This window comes from Pelobates fuscus, chromosome 7 (assembly GCF_036172605.1).
Source record: "Pelobates fuscus isolate aPelFus1 chromosome 7, aPelFus1.pri, whole genome shotgun sequence".
Taxonomy (NCBI): domain Eukaryota; kingdom Metazoa; phylum Chordata; class Amphibia; order Anura; family Pelobatidae; genus Pelobates; species Pelobates fuscus.
Window position 1 is genome coordinate 186,314,816 of NC_086323.1, and position 20,525 is coordinate 186,335,340.

Sequence of the window (20,525 nt, forward strand, 5' to 3'; positions counted from 1 at the left end):
GATTCCTCCGTCCACCCTTGTCTTCCTTAGGACGGCTCACCGGCCAGACATAGCCCGGAGTCCCTGTTCGGGCGCCAAAGTTGTTATGGTACTTTTTCAGTAAACCAAAATGTTTAAGTGTCTATCTGTTCCTGTCCGAATTAGAGAGAATTGAATTGCGTATATACGCTGAAGTAATTCAGTCTGACACACGGAGTTCAGGTTAAAATAACTTCGAGGAAATTTATTGGCAAGTGCAGAATCAGAGGGCGCGCAGGCCCTTTTAAGAGACATTTTCGTCATCATTGATTATCAAGATATCAGTGAATAAACATCATTAATTGGATTAATTGTTAAGTGTCTGGGTTAGTGTCCACCTATCAATATAATTAATTGGATCAAAAGCTAAGTGGTTAGTTCCGTGTCCACCCACCAAGAGGTGGTACTTTTTCGGACACGGGTGGGGGACAAGGGGTCTTGAGCGTCATTTTACTCGGTCGGTGATGTCAAATCTCGTGGTTAGGTGCAAGGTCTCTTATGAATAGAACATTTCATTACTACTGTGTTCTCATGGCCTTTAAATTATACTATGTTGCGAGTTAGGGGAAATTCAACAGTTCCTGGGTTAGTCATATCCTTATGGAGAATACAGTCTTTGTCTATTGTATTAGATGTGCTGAGAAATACTGTCATGTAATGTAGTTTTAAAATGAACAAGTCAGGTTAGGAGGACAAAATGGAGGATTGTAGAAGTCAGGTTAGGAGGACAAAATGGAGGATTGTCACAGTATAAAGTTAAAATGGAGTTAGTGCAATAATTGAATACAAGTACAATAAGATTTTTTTAATAATTCTACATCACCTGTATGTCCCTGTATGTTGAAAGTTGATATGGATGACATCCGCATGCAAAGTTGCCGCCACAGGGATGTGCGATTTGCCCGAGGTTCTCTAGAGTCAACAAAGTTCTATCCTTTAGAACAGGTGCACAAAATTGTGCAGCATATTCAAGGTGTGCTCTTACCAGGGATTTATAAAGAGGCAAAATGATATTTTCATCCCGAGAATTTATGCCCCTATTTATACATGACAAAACCTTACTGGCCTTAGCAACTGCAGATTGACATTGCATATTGATGCCTAATTTGTTGTCTATAACAGTTCCCAAATCCTTCTTGTGTGTGGTTATCCCTAATTCACTACCATTACGGTGTAAGCTGCTTGTGCATTCTTGACCCCGAAGTGCATAACTTTGCATTTCTCTACATTAGATTTCATCTGCCATTTTAGTGCCCAATACCCCAATCTATCCAAATTTCTCTGCAGCAAAGCAATATCATTACTTTGCAAAGTTTTATGTAATCTGCAAGCACTAAAACATGGCTTTCAATGACTATTTCAAGATCATTTATAAATATCTTAAATAGAAGCAGTCCCAAAACAGAACAGAAGAGGGTCACCACTTACCACTTTTGTCCATCTTGAAAATGTACCATTAATGATTAGTCATTGTACTTTATCCTTAAAGGACCACTCTAGTGCCAGGAAAGCATACTCGTTTTCCTGGCACTAGAGTGCCCTGAGGGTGCCCCCACCCTCAGGGACCCCCTCCCGCCCGGCTCTGGAAAGGGGAAAGGGGTTAAATCTTACCTTTTTCCAGCGCTGGGCGGAGAGATCTCCTCCTGCTCTCCTCCTCCGATCCTCCTCTTCTCCTCCCCGTCGGCTGAATGCGCACGCGCGGCAAGAGCTGCGCGTGCATTCAGCCGGTCACATAGGAAAGCATTCATAATGATTTCCTATGGACGCTGGCGTGCTCTCACTGTGAAAATCACAGTGAGAAGCACGCAAGCGCCTCTAGTGGCTGTCAATGAGACAGCCACTAGAGGAAATAGGGGAAGGCTTAACCCATTCACAAACATAGCAGTTTCTCTGAAACTGCTATGTTTATGAAAAAATGGGTTAACCCTAGAAGGACCTGGCACCCAGACCACCTCATTAAGCTGAAGTGGTCCGGGTGCCTAGAGTGGTCCTTTAAGCCAATGTTCTATCCAAGAACAAGAATATTCATCTAGACCAATTTATTTTTGTTTGAAGACTAACCTATTGTGAGGAACCGTATCCAATTACTTGGCAAAATCCAAATAGATCACATCCACTGCAACACCCTGATCTATACTTCTACTTACTTTTTCGTAGAATGCAATCAGGCTAGTTTGACATGACTTATGTTTCATAAAACCATGCCGATTATTGCTAATAACAAAGTTCTTCCCAGTGAATCCCTGAATATTATCCTTTAATAGCCCTTCAAATATTTTCCCAGTCACAGAAGTTAAGCTCACAGGTCTATAATTTCCAGGCAAGGATTTTGAACCCTTTTTAAATATAGGAACAACATCTGCCTTCCTCCAATCCTCCGGTACAATACCTGAAACAAAAGAATCTTGAAAGATTAAATAGAGAATGGAGGAGAATAGAGGAAAGATCAGGAACACTGTATCATACAATTAGGAAGGAAAGACCCCAGAGTTACAGGTCCCCTAAAAAACATCCGCTACCCCAAAGAGAAAATAGAAATAGACGTATATCTCACCTTGAAAGGAGATGAAAGAGATCTAACTCAAAAGGGAACTCTAACATTTAGAAGGGATGACCCCATCATACATCATAATACATTTGAACTACTAAAAGATGCCCCTAGAGAAAATAAATCTTGGGAAGACAGAGGGACAGATACAAAGAGCCTGGATAAAGGCCTAAAGTTTGTACCTACCAAATCTTAAGATGAATTTGAGATGTTTATGGATTTTAAAAAAAATTCACCGGTCAGTAATGTTTTAAAAAAAGATTTTTGAGAAATGACAGACATATTTCTTCAGACACATCAACACAGAATAACTATATACACACGCCATTTTGAAAACAAAGTCTACTTTCTTCCCCACTCATTTAATTTCAGATGAAATGGCCGCATTTGACAAATCCGTAATGCAGGAAGTGAAGAAAATAAAAAGGAAACATTCTAAACAGGTGAATCTAAAAAGAGAGGCTTGGAGAGCTTTAAAAACATTACAGAGAGATGAAACAAGGGTAATTAAGCCAGTGGATAAGAAGGTGAGGGGAATTGTGGTAATGGATACTACGAAATATTTGGAAGAAGGCCTAAGATTAGTAAGTTATATTGCAACATATAAAAACTATTAGGAGATCTGACTGAGGTTATAACAAAAGAAATTCAGTGATTTTTTTCAAGTAGGTGAAGATAGTGTAATTCTAAATGAAAACGAGTTTAAATACCTAAACATAAAAAAACACGTATATCTGTTTTTTACCACTTACCCAAAATCCACAAGAATCAGAAAAATCCACCAGGCCGTCTGATAATCTCTGGAATAGTTTATATTTCCAGTAGACTATCGGAATACATTGGTAGATGCCTCCAACCCATAGTACAACAAACCCCTATCTACCTTAACCACTTAATGACAAGTCACTCAGGGGAAACCCTTAACGACGAGTGACGGACCTCGTCCGCCACGCGGTAAAATTAACCCCAGATCGCAGGGTTAATGGTGCTCCGGTCTGCCTGTCAGAGCAAACACATGTGCTCAGTATACTCACCTTCCGCCTCCCTGCACTTCCGGGTTCACGTTTTTTTCTTTTATGGCTATTAAGCTTACAAGACAAACATACCAAATTCTAAAATCCCAGACACATTATATATTCTGTAAATCAGAACAACTAAATTAATTTATTTTTACCGTATATACTCGAGTATAAGCCGACCCGAATATAAGCCGAGGCCCCTAATTTTACCCCAAAAAACTGGGAAAACGTATTGACTCGAGTATAAGACTAGGGTGGGAAATGCAGCAGCTACTGGTAAATTTCTAAATAAAATGTTAATTGAATATTTATTTACAGTGTGTGTATATAATGAATGCAGTGTGTGTGTATGAATGCAGTGTGTGTATGAATGCAGTGTGTGCGTATGAATGCAGTGTGTGTATGAGTGCAGTGTGTGTGTGAGTGCAGTGTGTGTGCATGAGTGCAGTGTGTGTGTATGAGTGCAGTGTGTATATGAATGCAGTGCGTGTATATGAATGAAGTGTGAGTGTGTGTGATGCAGTGTGTGTTTGTGTATGTGTTGGTGGGGGGTGGGCATTTTGATTATTGTTATTTTATTAATCATTATTTGAATCATTTTTTGTTCTATTATTATTTATTTTTAAATTATTATTTTAATATTTTTTTATTATTATTTTTATTTTATAAATATTATTTTATTTTATTATTTTATTTTATTAATATTTTTTTTTTTCGTCCGCCCACCCTGCTTGATACATGGCAGGGAGGGGGGCTCTCCTTCCCTTGTGGTCAAGTGGCATTGGCAGTTCAGTGGGGTGGCGGGGGCTGGCAGAGCTGTTACTTACCTCTCCTTCAGCTCCTGTCATCTCCCTCCTCCTCCGCGCTGGTCCGGTCAGCTCCCCTGTCAGCTCACACTGTAAGTCTTGTGAGAGCCGCACTATGACCCCGCGGCTCTCGCGAGACTTACACTGGGAGGGGACCGAGGTGCTGAATGGACCGGCGCGGAGGAGAAGGGAGCTGACAGGAGCTGCAGGAGAGGTAAGTAAACGCTCTGCAGCCCCCACAGCCCCCTGTCTGTATTATGGCAATGTAAGTTGCCATAATACAGACACTGACTCGAGTATAAGCCGAGTTGGGGTTTTTCAGCACAAAAAATGTGCTGAAAAACTCGGCTTATTCTCGAGTATATACGGTAATTACTTTCCTTAACCTGCACTAATTGTGCACACATTATTATTGCAAAAACTGTAAAAAAAAAAAAAAAAACACAAATGTTTTAATTTTTTTTGCATTTTTCTGTATTTTTTTTATAATAAATAAGCATGTATATATATATATGTTACATCAAATTAAAGCCCTTTCTGTCCTTTAAAAAATGGTATATAATATGCGTCGGTGCAATAAATTAGTAAAATGCAAATTGCAGTTGAACGCAAATAGCAAAAAATGCAAAAAATGACGTTGTCATTAAGTGAAAGACAAGCTTCTGAAGCTCTGTCCTTAAGGGGTTAAAGACACTTTGAATATCATCCAGATTTGAAATATTACTCAATGGGGGGATAACTATTTATTAGTTACAGTGGACGTTAACTCCCTGTATACACTAATATACCTGCTAATGTTTCTTGTACAATGGAGAGGAATGTTCTGACGCTAATGACAAATATGAACCACAATTTTAAAAAATGGAGAAATTTAGAAACATCCTGGTTAGGTAAAATTAATATAATAAACTCCTATATTTTACATAAGTGATTATATTTATTTGCCATGGTCCCACTTAAAATGTCTAAACCATGGTTAGCAATGATTCAATCAAGTTTTATTAAATCTATTTGGAAAAATAAAAACCCAGAATTACTCAGAAAATACTATTCAAAAAACTGTCTAAGGGCGGTCTTAGTTTCCCAAACATCACCTCTTTGTATTATGCTAATCTCATCAGGCATATTTATACACTACAAGACCCACCGCAAGGGTTTATTATGGAATCAGAGGCAGCTCATACCTCTAGACTACATTATTATATGTGGTTCGCTAATAGGCACATCACTAATGAACTTTTCTTAAATTGCCTGTCTACTCTGACCCAAACTCTAGAGGACTGGGCAGAAATTAAGAAAATCCTGGGTTTTACCCAATGTATTCCAAGGTCATGTAAATTAAACACATTGGAATTAGGTATTGAAGACCTTTCGTTGAGACACTGGGAAAATAATGATTCATTAATAATTTCTGATATTATGCAAGGGGATAATATTCTTTCCTTCCAACAATTAGTTGACAACTTACATATCCCGCCAAGAGAAATATTTACTTATCTTCAAATTAAAAACTTTATACATAAAAATGTTATTCAAACTTCTTCTCTATTGGCTAAGAATTTAGAAACTATATTCTGTAATCGCCCTGTTAACAAGGTTATTTCTATTGCAAACTCGCTGTTGGACTGTCGGAATGTTATCCCCCATAAATTAATTAATATTTGGGAGCAAGAACTAAATCTGAGGATTTCATCAAAGGATTGGTTTACCTCTTTACATAAATAAATATATTCATTGCCTAAATTTGATAGAATGCCATTTCAAAGTAGTACATAGATGGTATTACATCCCGACAAGATTGGCCAAAATGTATGATACTTACGACCCTATTTGTTGGAGATGCGGCACTTATCCGGGCTCATACATACATATTTGGTGGTCTTGCCCCGCAGTTAGACCGTTATGGGCTTGGGCCTTTAATATTTTCTATACACTGTCACTTAAGAAATTAAATGAAAACCTGGCCTCAGCCCTTTTGCATCTGAACTGGCTTTTTAAGTCTCATAAATATAATTGTTTGGCAACTCATTGCTTGATCGCTGTTAAAATCATTATTGCTAGACAATGGAAATCATCAAAACCATTTCAGAAAAATCTCCTAATTAATCAAATCATTTTTCAATTATCCATGGAAAAAGATATTATTAATAATATGACAATACTCTCAAAAAAATCTGAGTGGTATGCTAATTGGTTACAAAAATGCTCCCAGCTATATGGATAATTTATGTTTGTAATTATCCATTTAGACAAAGGTAGGGCATAACACTTAGTTTATGTTTTTTTCTTCTCTTCTTCTCGTAAAATACCTTATAGATAATAGGGGCAGAATTTGGGTGCCTGTTGTAGTCTTACATTGTTAAAGCTTCATTATTAATTGGCCTAATATTTTTTAAGGTAACTCTCCTGCTTTGAAAGGGTGTAGGGTTTCTCAAGGTGTTTTTGTCTTTTTTTAGTATGTCTAGTCCTTTTTATTTATTTGAGTCAAACGTATAGTAAATGAAGATTTTTTTTTTTTTTACGAAGATGTTTAACTCATGTTATTTGAATATAATATGTGATGTATTTTGATTTTGTTTTTTGTATTTGTCATTCATGGAAAAAAAATCGCTTTAATAAAAATTTTATATAAAAAAAAAGAAAAAAAAAAGAAAAAAAAAAAAGAGCAGATTTCGGCATAGCTCAATAGAAAGAGAACTTTGCCTCGGCTCAAACACTAAATAGACTAGCTGCCAACGCAAATTCAGCAATAAAGAAGACGAGTCTGTTGGGAAAAGTGTCTATTATTGGACTGAACAAGTGTGCCCAATGCAGAATAGGAATAGAAGTAAAATTTCGTATCCCAATTCATAAATGGAAATCTCCTAACAGCTATCAGAATATCTGCAAGAATGTATCAATCCCTGATGTGGTGGCTTCAAAAGAGAAATACTCTGAAAGGTTTCCCTTTAGAGGAAGTTCCATGGATCGTCCACACAACGAAAAAAAATTGGGATTGAGGGAGCCCTCATACAGGACAAGTTTGCTCAGGGGACATCCAAATTCAACAAGAGTTCCAACAAATGTTCTGAAGCTACTAGCAGTCTTCACGGCACTAAAGTTTCAGCAGACCCTGATCCATCACTGAATAAATGTTCAAGTAGATAATTCCACTGTTGTATCATCAAGGTGGAATCAGGAGCGGTGTTATGATGAATATCAGGAAGCATCTAGTGTCCTGGGTGCAGAACCATCTTCAATGTCTAGTAGCTGATTATCTAACAGGTTTAAAGAACACAGTGGGAGATTCAAATAGATTCATGAGAATGAATTATTATTAAAAGAAGTCTTCAGTAAATTAGTATCATATTTGAAAACTCCTCAGTTGGATTTAATGGCCGACTGCAAAAATAGGATGATGAACTATTTCCTCAAGGCCTGCAAACAGATGTCCTAATCTGCAGATGAAAATCTCACCACAGATGTGTTTTTATACCATTCCCTCTGCTGTTATTATTGAGGAGAATCCATCAAGAAAAGGTAGAAGCCATCCTAATATGTTGTCCCAGAAAGAGTGGTTCCCTCTGCTGATGGGTCTATGCCTATAGCCTCCTTGGACACTTATGAAGGTTCATTCTCTCCTCCATCAGGGTCCAGTGATTCATACAGATCCACTGTCTAATTGGTGGCCTGCACAGTGAGAGGAAAGTCAGAAGGGGGTTCTACTTAAGTGATTTTTAACTTTCTACATGCTAGAAAAATGTATACTTCCGCAACATATTGCATTCGGGATGCCTTCTGCTCTTTGGCTGTTTCCAGAGGGATCATTACTCAGTATCCTTTTACCAAAAAGAAATGACATTTGAGCCTTGAGAAACATTTTAACTACAACACTCTCAAAGTACCCATGTCAGCCCTTTCAACTCTGACTAGTGTTAGGTGGACATTTAATCCAGATGTCTCCCACATTCTGACAATCGCCCTCAAAATCTCTCCATTAAGCCTATTTCACCCCCATGGGACATGGTTTTAATCTCCCCCTCACCTTTGAGCCATTACAGTTAGTTGCACTGCATTTCTTCACCATTAAAACTGTTCTGCATGTGGCCCTGGCTTCTGGGAGGAGGAGGACGAGCTTCACAAACTTTCTGCAGAGTAACCTTTTACTTTATTTCACCACAACAGAGTCATTCTCAGTTCAGACACAAGGTTACCTCCTATTTTCATTTAAATTAGGAGATTGGGTTACCTCTTATTTTCAATCAAATGAGGTAACCCAATCCAGCTTTTCCAGATCATGATTGGCAGCAACATGGGGAACAAGACCTCTCAACACGAGTTGGTGAAATGCCTAAGATTTTATTTCAAAAGATACTCTGCTTGACACTCTTCTCCCAGACTATTTGTTGTTAATCGAGATAGAAAAATACTTTGTGTCTTGGCAGATGAATTGTTAAGACAAGTATTCATGCTTATTAGGCATCTGATATTTCTTTTTTTTTTAATTTTTTATTTTTGTGTGCATAGAGTAATTACAAACTGGCTCCAGGTACCCCAACGGCATTCCTTGAGCTGCTTGGCATAGATAACAAATAGGGTAGTTACTAAGCAGTGCACATTTTTGGTATAGTAGGTACAGGATATTACAAGCGGGTACTATGCTGTTTATTAGTTGCTGGATACATGCATTAGTCGTGAGAATGAAAATGTCACCCCTTAAGCCCCTGTTGCTACACATTAGTAATGCTAGTTAGGCTGGTGTTTTATGACAGGTATAATTGCGACTCCCACGGGGTCGGTTGGTAGGTGCTGCGCGACAGTCCATGAGTCTTGTGCAGCAGTTGCCTCGATGGGTCCGGACTGGAGAGCGGCACGTCGCGGGGTAATGGTTGTTGGTCTCGGCTGTTGGGCGGGCGCTGGTCTGCTGTGCCCCTTTCTCCGCCGTCGGTTGCCGGGTCGTCTCCCACACGGAGCCCAGAGCTTATGACGAGGCTCCAGAGGTAAGCGTCCTGTTAGGTTTCCAGGATGGGAGCTTGTCGCTGTTCAGTGTGGGTGTCAGTTATTGATGCTTCTAATCCGCGTTGGTTGCGGTTGATGTGGGGTGCTGTTGCACGCAGCCTCTGCCATCTTAGGTGTATCACCTGAGTTGCGGGTTGTTTTGGCAGTGTTGCTAGGCCTTATTTGCTTTGTGGAGGTCTGGGCTTCGGGGTGAGGACCGGGATTACCCCCACCGGTCCGGAGGGGGGGGGAACAGGGACGGTTCCTCGAGGGCGTGAGCCCTTGGCTGGGCACCTTTAGGCGGGATAGTGGGGCAGCGGCCGTCCACTCCACTCACCGCCGGAGTAGGCCCCAACCGTGGTAGTGAAGCTTCCTCCTCCAGGGGACTAATACTTGGTGAGCCAGCCTCACCCTGGATCCAGTGCACTCTGCCTGTCGAGGGCCGCTGTTGCTGGTCATCAGAAGGTACAAAATCATGTTGTATGGCTTAATTGTTTGGCTTTTTGCCGGAGCTGGTCTGTCTTGCGACCGTCCATTTTGGCGGCCCGGCCCCGCCCCCCGGCATCTGATATTTCAGTTCTGAAGGGTCACAAGGCCCATTCCATATTATATACTCTGATATAGTAAAGATATTGCTTATCCATGATTTCTCATATTAAAAGGAAGACATGTTCCAATACTGATATATTTAAAATATAAAGTTATACATTATATAGCACTCTCCACTACTAGAGAAATACAGGTTCCTGTAAATTTTTAAAGGTACTCCACTACTCTTATACGATATTATATGCTATATAAAGTCATAAAGGTTACAGTACTCTGCTACATTATAGGCATATAGATTTCTAGTCTAAGGGAACAAAAGTTTGAATATTCTATGGAATAAATGCATCAACATTCTTCTATACCAGTACAATAGGTTGCATCACTCCTTAAAGATAACTATATATATATTACACACACACACACACACACACACACACACACACACACTGTTGTATCTTGGTATTATACAGGAGAGAACCAAAAAATAAAGAGAGTTGCATAGATATATTAGATGTGTTAAAGTTTATTTTGTTTTTTTTCCCCCTTGCTTATTACAATCCGGTTTGAAAAATAAAGAAGGGGGAAGGAGTATTTTTCAATGTTACATAGAACAATGCTCTTTCCGTGCATGTCTTCCACACAGTGTTGGCATATATTAAGCACACATTGATTTGTTCTAGCAGTGGAAGAAAAGAGCATTTAATGTTGGTTCTCTTTTTTTCTGAACACAAAGGCCTTGAGATTTATGAGTTGGGTTTCAACAATGTCATGGAAACAGAGCACTCAGTCATTGACTATTCCCAGACTCCCCACTGCCTTATCACATTTGCAGGCCTCAGCACCTAACCCTGTGGACACATTTCACTCCCCTACAATGTCCCATACAGAGTTGATCTGAAATCTAAATTTTATGTGAATATTTAAAATCACCAATAATAATTTTAAAGACTCATTTACAGTGTCTGAAATTGGGCAAGACACCAAATTATATATATGCCTACCTCATAGATAAGCTTGTTTGAACAGTTTTTTTTAATCTATGTTATTTTTATTGCTACATTAATTATGTGAAAATTAAGCACACTTGTGTATGGTGAGAAAATGTGGCTTCGCCGAACCATTTATTAAAAAATAAAAATTTTTGGACCCCCGAATTTCGAATTTCTGCCAAATTTCTGTCTGTTTGACAGTCCAGAAAATGAGAAAAAGAGCAAAAATGGATGAATCAGTGTTTTGCTAAATATATTTTATTCTTTTCCCACAATTTAGTGCACAGATCAAGTGAGAAAAAAAAAAAAAGTCACCAATAGATGGAAAAACAGTAGCTGTAAAATTAGCTATAATTTTAGAAATCATTTATATTTTCAAGGATGTATTCCTAATAGTGATGTCCCGAAAGGTTCGCTGGCGAATACTATATATTTGCCTTGGGCATTTGGGGCGGCTTTTTTTGCCGCCCCCTGGAAAATGCCGCCCAAGGCAAATGCCTTGTTTGCCTCGCGGCTAATACGCCCCTGCAGTAACCTGTGTTTATTATACATTATCCCTCCATAGCCAGTAACCTGTGTTTATTATACATTATCCCCCATAGCCAGTAACCTGTGTTTATTATACATTATCCTCCCATAGCCAGTAACCTGTGTTTATTATACATTATCCCCCCCATAGCCAGTAACCTGTGTTTATTATACATTATCCTCCCATAGCCAGTAACCTGTGTTTATTATACATTATCCCTCCATAGCCAGTAACCTGTTTATTATACATTATCCCCCCATAGCCAGTAACCTGTGTTTATTATACATTATCCCCCCAAATAGCCAGTAACCTAAAGATTACTTAGTATTAGTAAATAATATGCCCCTACTCACTATACTGGGAGTAGGGGCATGTCTAGTAAGCAGTGAGCAGCCTGTGGCTTTTCACTGTAAAAAACAACAACTAATAACCTCCCCCCCCTTGCGCGGCTGGTGGGGGCCCCATAAATAACAATAAGGGGGGGGGGGACCTACTGTCCTCTGCCCCCGGCTCCCACCCCTGAGTGGTGGGTGGGGGCCCTAAATAAAGATGGGCGGGAGGACCTACTGTCCTCCCCCCGGCCCCCACCCCTGAGCAGTAGGTGGGGGCCCTAGATGAGAATGGTGGGGGGACACCTCCTGTCCTCTCCCCCGGCCCCCACCCCTGAGCGGTGGGGGCCCTAAAAAAACAATAAGTGGGGGACCTACTGTCCTCCCCCCCTGGCCCCCACCCCTGAGCGGTGCGTGGGGGACCTAAATAAAGATGGGGGGGACCTACTGTCCTCCCCCCGGCCCCCACCCCTGAGCAGTGGGTGGGGGCCCTAGATAAGAATGGTGGGGGGGACCTACCATCCTCCCCCCTGGCCCCCACCCCTGAGCGGTGGGTGGGGGCCCTAAAAAAACAATAAGGGGGGACCTACTGTCCTCCCCCCCTGGCCCCCACCCCTGAGCGGTGGGTGGGGGCCCTAAATAAAGAGAGGGGCGACATACTGTCCTCCCCCCGGCCCCCACCCCTGAGCAGTGGGTGGTGGCCCTAGATAAGATTGGTGGGGGGGACCTACCGTCCTCCCCCCCGGCCCCCACCCCTGAGCGTTTTTTATTTAATTTTAAGTTCGTCGGGTATGATGGCTTTTTATTTGGCCGTTTTTGGGGCTGAAAAATGAAGCTTTTAGAAAAAAGAAGACGTCAAATGGTAAGTTTAATTTTTTTTTACAGGTTAGTTATTTTATTCCCCCCTCACTATTTTTAGGGTGAGGGGGGTAGGTAGGGGATAGTTTGATTTGGGTGGGAGGGGGGGTGACTAGGGGCTTGGGACCCCTAGTCACCTTGATTGGGGGGGGATTTTCAGTTAGGGCCCCCACCCGCCGCTCATGGCTGGGGGCCGGGGGGGCCAATAGGTCCCCCCCTTATTGTTTTTTTAGGGCCCCCACCCACCGCTCAGGGTTGGGGGCTGGGGGGGAGGACGGTAGGTCCCCCCCCCACCATTCTTATCTAGGGCCCCCACCCACTGCTCAGGGGTGGGGGCCTGGGGGAAGGACAGTAGGTTGTCCCCCCCTATCTTTTTTTAGGGCCCCCACCCACCGCTCAGGGGTGGGGGCCGGGAGGGAGGATGGTAGGTCCCCCCCCCACCATTCTTATCTAGGGCCCCCACCCACTGCTCAGGGGTGGGGGCCGGGGGGAGGACAGTAGCTCCCCCCCTCTCTATATTTAGGGCCCCCACCCACCGCACAGGGGCGGGGGCCAGGGGGGAGGACACCCCCCACCCACTGCTCAGGGGTGGGGGCCGGGGGGGAGGACGGTAGGTCCCCCCCACCACTCTTATCTAGGGCCCCCACCCACTGCTCAGGGGTGGGGGTCGGGAGGGACAGTAGGACATCACTAATTCCTAACACTAATGTGTTCTACATCAAGCAATGTAAAGACTTAAATAATGCTTTATTTACATGATTCCAGCACCAATGTCTGTTGGTGCTGGGTCACACTCCGCCTTCTCAGATACCAGCGGGTAGGGTTACCTAATGCTCATGTGTGAAGAAGACCGCACGTGTGTTAGGTCTTCCCCATAGATAAGTATTGTCTCAGTGCTTTCCTATGGGGTTTTCCCTTGTCGCTGGATGTACTCATGCAGTGAGTTAGGAAGTCCAGCATCGTTTCATGGAGTCAAACTCCAAGAAGCGCCTCTAGTGGCCGTTTGGTAGACAGCCACTAGAGGCAGTCTTAGTACTGCAATGTAAACACTGCAATAATTTACATTGCAGGACTAAGGAGGAGAGGGCAGAAACTCTGCATCCAGACCACTTCAATGAGATAAAGTGATCTTGGTGCCTATTGTATCCCCTTAAAAGGACCTCAAATCCTGAACTGTCCTTCCAAAAGCAGGACTGTTGGGAGGCCTGACACTGACCTAATGTCATTATATATTTAAAGCGACACTGACATGGTGAACTTACCTTTCTTTAATCAATTCCTCTTCTCTCCCTCTGTCAGGATCTGTTCTTCATTTCTTCCTGTCTGCTCTAGTAGGGACTATTTGTCTTATGGAGGTTTCCTACGCCTGACCATCTCTGACCAGCGGAGGAGCAAACGGTGCTTCATTTCCGGGTGTCAGAGAAATGTTGTCACAATTCTAACCTTTCCTCCATGTTCCTGCGATGCTTCCTGTCAGTATTCCCGAACGTCCTGTCACTTAGACAGAATGCCGGCGAAACTGACGAATTGCGTCCTAACAGAATGAGAACAGTTTCTCCATTCGTGTAAGAACGCATTTCGGGACTTTGGATCGGAATTTAATTTGAATGAATGAAACTCCGATTCTATTCATGCCGCTGCAGCATCTTGCAGCTGCTTAGTAGATAACTCCCTAATTCCCACGGTATTAGGGAGCTATCTACCAAAAGGCTATAAGAACTAAAATTGGTCGTTCGGCCAAGTTTACTAATACTTAAAGGGACTCTCCAGTGCCAGGAAAACAATCCGTTTTCCTGGCACTGCAGGTCCTCTCTCCCTCCCACCACCCATCCCCGGTTGCTGAAAGGGTGAAAACCCCTTCAGTGACTTACCTGAGACCCTCGCAGATGTCCCTCGGCAGTGGTTTCGGGTCGCTGCCGCTCCTCCCCTACCTCGCGTCAGCCGGCGGGGGAGACTGATCCCGCCCGCCGGCTGAGGAGACCTAATGCGCATTAGAGCTCTCCATAGGAAAGCATTGAAAATGCTTTTCAGTGCTTTCCTATGGGGAATTGAGCGACGCTTCATAGCACAGAAAACCTGTGCTATGAAGCAGGAAGTGCCCACTAGTGGCTGTTTAGTAGACAGCCACTAGACAAGGAGTTAACCCTGCAAGGTAATTATTGCAGTTTATGAAAACTGCAATAATTACAGTTGCAGGGTTAAGGGTAGTGGGAGTTGGCACCCAGATCACTCCAATGGGCAGAAGTGGTCTGGGTGCCTGGAGTGTCCCTTTAAATATTACATAGTATTAGTGAATTCTGCCACTATACCGCAAGTAGGGGCACTCAGGGGTGGGAGGACAATAGGTCCCCATTCTCATTTAGGGCCCACACCTGGTAGACAGGGGTGGGGGCCGGACAATAGGTCCCATCCCCCTAGCGATCAGGGATGGGGCAGGAAAAAAAGCCCCCCCCCCCTCCCACAACAGTGAGCAGCCATAGGCTGCTCATTGTTTAGTAGACACGCCCCTACTAACAGCATAGTGAGTAGGGGCATTCGGGAGATTTCATATCATCATATTGACCCCCAAAGAGTGAGGGAGGACATGGGGGGCTTAGGAAGTGGCAGGGAGCATTGCTCCCTGCTCCAAGAATGGATTTAATCTCAGGTGTTACTTTTTACTTGTTGCAAGAAATATACTGAGGCATTTTTAAAATTTGTCTCACTCCATGCAGAAGCAGTAAACTGTAAGAGACAAAGTGTCCACAAAATCTACAGTCCCTGCACTAAATCATTTATGACCAAAGCATTTTAATTGTTTCATTGCATCTTTTCTATTCCTGCAAAGTTGAACACCAATAATACCGTTGAAACTTATCCAGATGGGCTAGATTTAACAAAAACTTATTTGTCTCACCACACCAGAGCTTTCAGTGTAAACTTGCATAATACTCTCTCCATGAATCCCTGTCACTTGGGGAGAAAAATTGACATGACAATTTTCAGCAGTAGAAATACATTTTGCAGGAACCAAAGTTTGTTCATTCATTTCAGTGATCCCCCTTTCCCAAATAAAATCAAAAACCATGGTCTCTGACCAGGGCAGGGACAAAAAAAATAAAAAAATGTAAAGACAGAGCAAGCCAAATAGGAAGAAGTGTGACCAGAGAGTGGACATGTGTCATTACTATAGTTGAGCGAACACGAACTGTAAAGTTCGGGTTCGTACCGAATATTACGATATTTTGACCCTGAACCCGAGCCCGGACATTTCAGTAACAGTTCGGGAATCGATTTAATGGCGCATTTTTAAAAGCTGCAGGGCAGCCAATCAACAAGCGTTTGCCAAAACTGCCGAATTGCGTCTTAACAGAATGAGAACAGTTTCTCCATTCGTGTTAAAACGCAATTCGGGACTTTGTTCGTATGCAATTTCATTTGAATGAATGCAACTCCGATCCTATTCATTGTGGCGGCTGCATCTTGCAGCCGCTTAGTAGATAGCTCCCTAATTCCCACGGTCTTAGGGATCTATCTACCAAAAGGCTGAAAGACCTAAATTGGTCTTTCAGCCACATTTACTAATACTAAGTAACGATTACTTAGTATTAGTAAATTCAGCCCCTACGCGCTATACCGCGAGTAGGGTCATGTTTAGTAAACAGTGAGCAGCCAGTTGTTGGTCTCCACCCCTGAACGGCAGGTGGGGGCCCTAAATAACAATGATGGGGGTGGGACCTGCTGTCCTGCCCCCCCCCCCCGGCCCTCACCCCTGAGCGGTGGGTGGGGGCCCTAAATAAGAATAATGGGGGGACCTACTGCCCTCCCCCCGACCCCCACCCCTGCGCGGCAGGTGGGGGCCCTACATAACAATGAGGGGGGACCTACTGTCCTCCCCCCGGCCCCTACCTCTGAGCGGTGAGTGGGGGCCCTAAATAAGATTGAGGGGACCTAATGTCCTCTGCCCTGGCACCCACCCCTAAGCGGTGGGTTGGGGCCCTAAATAAAAATTAGGGGGGCCTAATGTCCTCCCCCCTGGCCCCCACCCTTGAGCGGAGGGTGGGGGCCCTAAATTAGAATAAGAGGGGGGACCTAATGTCCTCCCCCCTGGCCCCTACCCCGGAGTGGTGGGTGGGAGCCCTAAATACCAATTGGGGGGGTGACCTTATGTCCTCCCCCCTGGCCCCCACCCCTGAGCAGTGAGTGGGGGCACTAAATAAAATTTGGGGGGTGGACCTAATGTTCTCCCCCCTGGCCGGTGGGTGGGGGCCCTAAATACCAATTGGGTACCTAATGTCCTTGCCCCTGGCCCCTACCCCTGGCCAGTGGGTGGGGGCCCTAAATAAAAATAGGGGGGCGACCTAATGTCCTCCCCCTTGACCCCTAACCCTGAGCAGTAGATGGGGGCCCTAAATAGCAATTGGGGGGGGGGGGGGGCTAATGTCCTCCCTTCTGGCCCCCACCCCTGAGTGGTGGGTGGGGGCCCTAAATACCAATAGGGGGGACCTATTGTCCACCCCCCTGGCCCCCACTGCTGAGCGGCGGGTGGGGGCCCTAAAGATTTTAGAAGAAAGAAAACATCAAATTGTAAGTTTTATTTATTTATATTTACAGGTACTTAGCTAATGGTCCCCCCTCATTATTTTTAGGGTGAGGGGGGTAGGTAGGGGTTAATTTTTTGGAGGGAGGGGGGTGACTAGAGGTTTGGGGACCCCTAGTCACCTGGGGGAGAGGGGGTTAATTTTTTATTCAGGGCCTCCACCCTCCGCTCTACGGTGGGGGCCAGGGAGGATGACAATAGGTTCCCCCCCTTATTGGTATTTAGGGCCCCCACCCACTGCTCAGGGGTGGGGGCCAGGGGGGAGGACATTAGGTCCCCCCCAATTGCTATTTAGGGCCCCACCCACCGCTCAGGGGTGGGGGTCAGGGGGGAGGACATTTTCGACTTTTTGCCGAAGTTCGGCCGAACCTGAACATCCAGGGGTCCGCTCAACTCTAGTCATTACCTAGAGGTTATAGCAGATTGAATCCATTCAAGGGCAACTAGGGTTGTGTTATAGATTTGATCAGGTCAGGGATGCGACTGAAACAAAGGTTAATTTCAGGGTCTTTAGTTTTTGTCTTAGACGTTATAGTCTTGCAAACAATACAAATAGCAGGATTTTTAAGAAAAGAGAAAAAGAAGAATCAATTAATGTAATTAAAGGTAAGCATTGTTTATTAAGAAATTTAGATTTAGGTAATACACCTTAGGTGGGAGTAATAGGTAGAAACAAAACCTATAAAAGAAGTTATAGGCAAGGTATTAAGAGAGTCACCAAAATAAAAAGTTTAGGTCATATGCCACAGGCAGGATTTTTATTAGCAAGATAACAATAGATATTACCAGAAATAAAAAGGAAACCTATAACTGAGAATTATGTTACAGGAAAAACAAAATACAATAGACCATGCTCAAATAGAATTAAAAGGATAAAGTAATACAGGTAAGTGAGAAATTTAGTGGATATGCAGGTTTGGTTTGCAGGTTGTATAGCAGTACCAAATCTCACAGTGAAATACTGTTGCTTGGTTATCCGTTACTCCGTTGTGCGAGTTGTACATTTTGCTTGGTTAGCCACAACAGCTAGGTCAAGCGCATGCGTAACATATATAACAACATTATGGCAATTGTGTTTACTGCACATTTTTTTTTTTGGTAATAGTGAAGCATAGAAGATAACCACCGCTTGCAATTATACGAAACCTCGGCAGCTATAACAAGTATAACATGTGTTAGTAAAGCGTCGGTATGGCAGTTATAGATGTTGCATTTTGCTAAGTGAAGTTAGCTAAATCTAGGGTAATGCAGTAGCTTGTAAATATGTAGAAAAGAGATTAGTTTCCACTTGGTCGGTGGCGTTAACGAGGGTAGTGGCACTGGGGGTGCTGCAGGTACCTAGGCGGATGCCTAGCGCATGCCACTACTACGCTTTTCTTTACTGTGTTAACAAGGTCCCCTCCATAGGAGTAGTGTAGATGTGCGTATGTCGTTGGGGAGTTGGGGACACAACTTGGGTTGACCGTCAAAGGGGTCAGTAAGTAAATTATGTAGAGAGTTGCATAGCATTTAAATGGCGTGTGATACAACTCCTGGTCGTTAAACTAAGATAGGCTGGGAGCCAATTGGAGTTGGGGGGGGGGGGTTGGGTGGTATACTGGAGCCAGCGTCCCGGGTCTAACCCGGTGTCTATAGTAGAAGCCCGCGGGCCCTACGAACATAAAATTGAAACGTGTGAGAAAATAAAGACATGTAACTTATTGTCCATGTTAAACTGGAGGTGGCGGTTCTTGGGGGTGTCTTCTCCGAAGCGCCCCCTGGTCCGGGATAAACGGAACGACATTTGCTGGGTCCCAAGTAGTTGTAGTTGGAGGGGGGTTAGTGAGGCCCAGTTTAGCCAGTACAGTGTCCATCTCTGTGATATCAGACACTTGGTGTTTAGTGTCCTGGTGTTGTATCGTGAGCACGTGAGCCGGTCCCCAGCGGTACGTCACCCCTCTGGCCGCCAGTAGAGTCGTCAGTGGACAAAGGGATTTCCGCCATTGTAGGGTAGTGCGGGACAGGTCCGAATAAAATGATATGTCCATGTCCTCAAATCTGTAGGGGTTCTTCCCTTTGATAGCACTCATGAGTGCCGCTTTGTCCTGCCCATTTTGAAGCTTGACCAGGAGGTCCCCGGTAGTGGTGCCAGTGAGCTGCGGTGGTTTGGGTAGGCGAAACATGCCATCTAGCTGAACCCCTTTTGCTTGTCTAAGTGGTAGCAAGGATGCAAAAAGCCTGCGTAGGAGATGGGGTAGCTCTGCTGGGGTCACCGTGTCAGGGATACTCCGGATTTTTATGTGCTTCCATCTGCGCTTATCTTCCATGGCAGCCAGTTGGTGGGACAGTGCAGTGTGGGCTGTAGTGAGTTCCCTCACCTGTGTCTGGAGGGCTGTCACCTGGGTTGCCTGTGTTTGAGTGAGCTGCTCCACGGTGGTTAAGCGGGCGGTAAACTCCCTAACATCTTCCCTCCCTTGGGAGATCTCCGTTGAGAGTGACTGGCGCAGGCCTGTTAGGAGGGAGGTGAGTATCTCTGTGGTCACCGGTTGGCCCCCTGTCGGCTGTACTTGCCTTGTCAGCGTTTGAGAGCTAAGAGTCTCCAGGCAGTGTTGGTGGAAGTCGTCCGAGCTATCCGAGAATTCCTCTGAGTCGGCCGCCATCTTGGGCCCTGTTGCGCCATGCGTTCTCCTCAGTAGGTCGCCGATATCGGCGGATATCCGCGGCCGATCCGGGCGCAGTTTTTTGTTTTTTTTCCCCATTGTTGTTGGGGTGCTCTGGTGATGGTCTGAGGCTGTGGGTCTCCGGTTTCGAGCGGTAGTCGCTGTTTTAACGCCGCCGATTGCCGGAGCGTTGCGGGCATGCGACCTCTCGGGTTGAGTGCTGGCTCCGCCCCCCCTGCTATGAATATTGTAAACCTAAAGAGACATCACCCATGCGTCCCCAAGCAATCTGCCGAACAATTATGTGTAAAGCATACGAAATCTCAGTAAATAACAGAACTATAGATAAAGAAAGGAAGAGATGGAATCAAGAGAATGAATAGAAAGAAAAAGGAAATACTAATAATAAATATCAAAAAATAAAATAAATAATAAAGATAAATAATACAAATAGAGATAATTAATAAAATATAAATAATAAAAAAATGGAAAATAAATATAAAAAAATAAATTAATAATAAATTAAATGAGAGAAAGAGTATACAATTTAACTAATACACAAATAAAAAATAATAACAAAAATAAATATAAAAAATTAAAAATAATAAAGAAAAATAATAATAAATAAGTAAATAAAACAATTGTCAATCTCCCAAAGATACACAGAGGGGCAAGAAAAAAACAA

The 20,525-nt window shown here is 43.6% G+C and overlaps 1 protein-coding gene across 1 annotated transcript in view; it reads left to right on the forward strand.

Moving 5' to 3' along the window:
- The window catches only part of EFCC1 (EF-hand and coiled-coil domain containing 1), a 174,107-nt gene that overhangs the window by 72,983 nt on the left and 80,599 nt on the right, over nucleotides 1-20,525 (forward strand). The gene's annotated exons all lie outside the window — the stretch shown is intronic.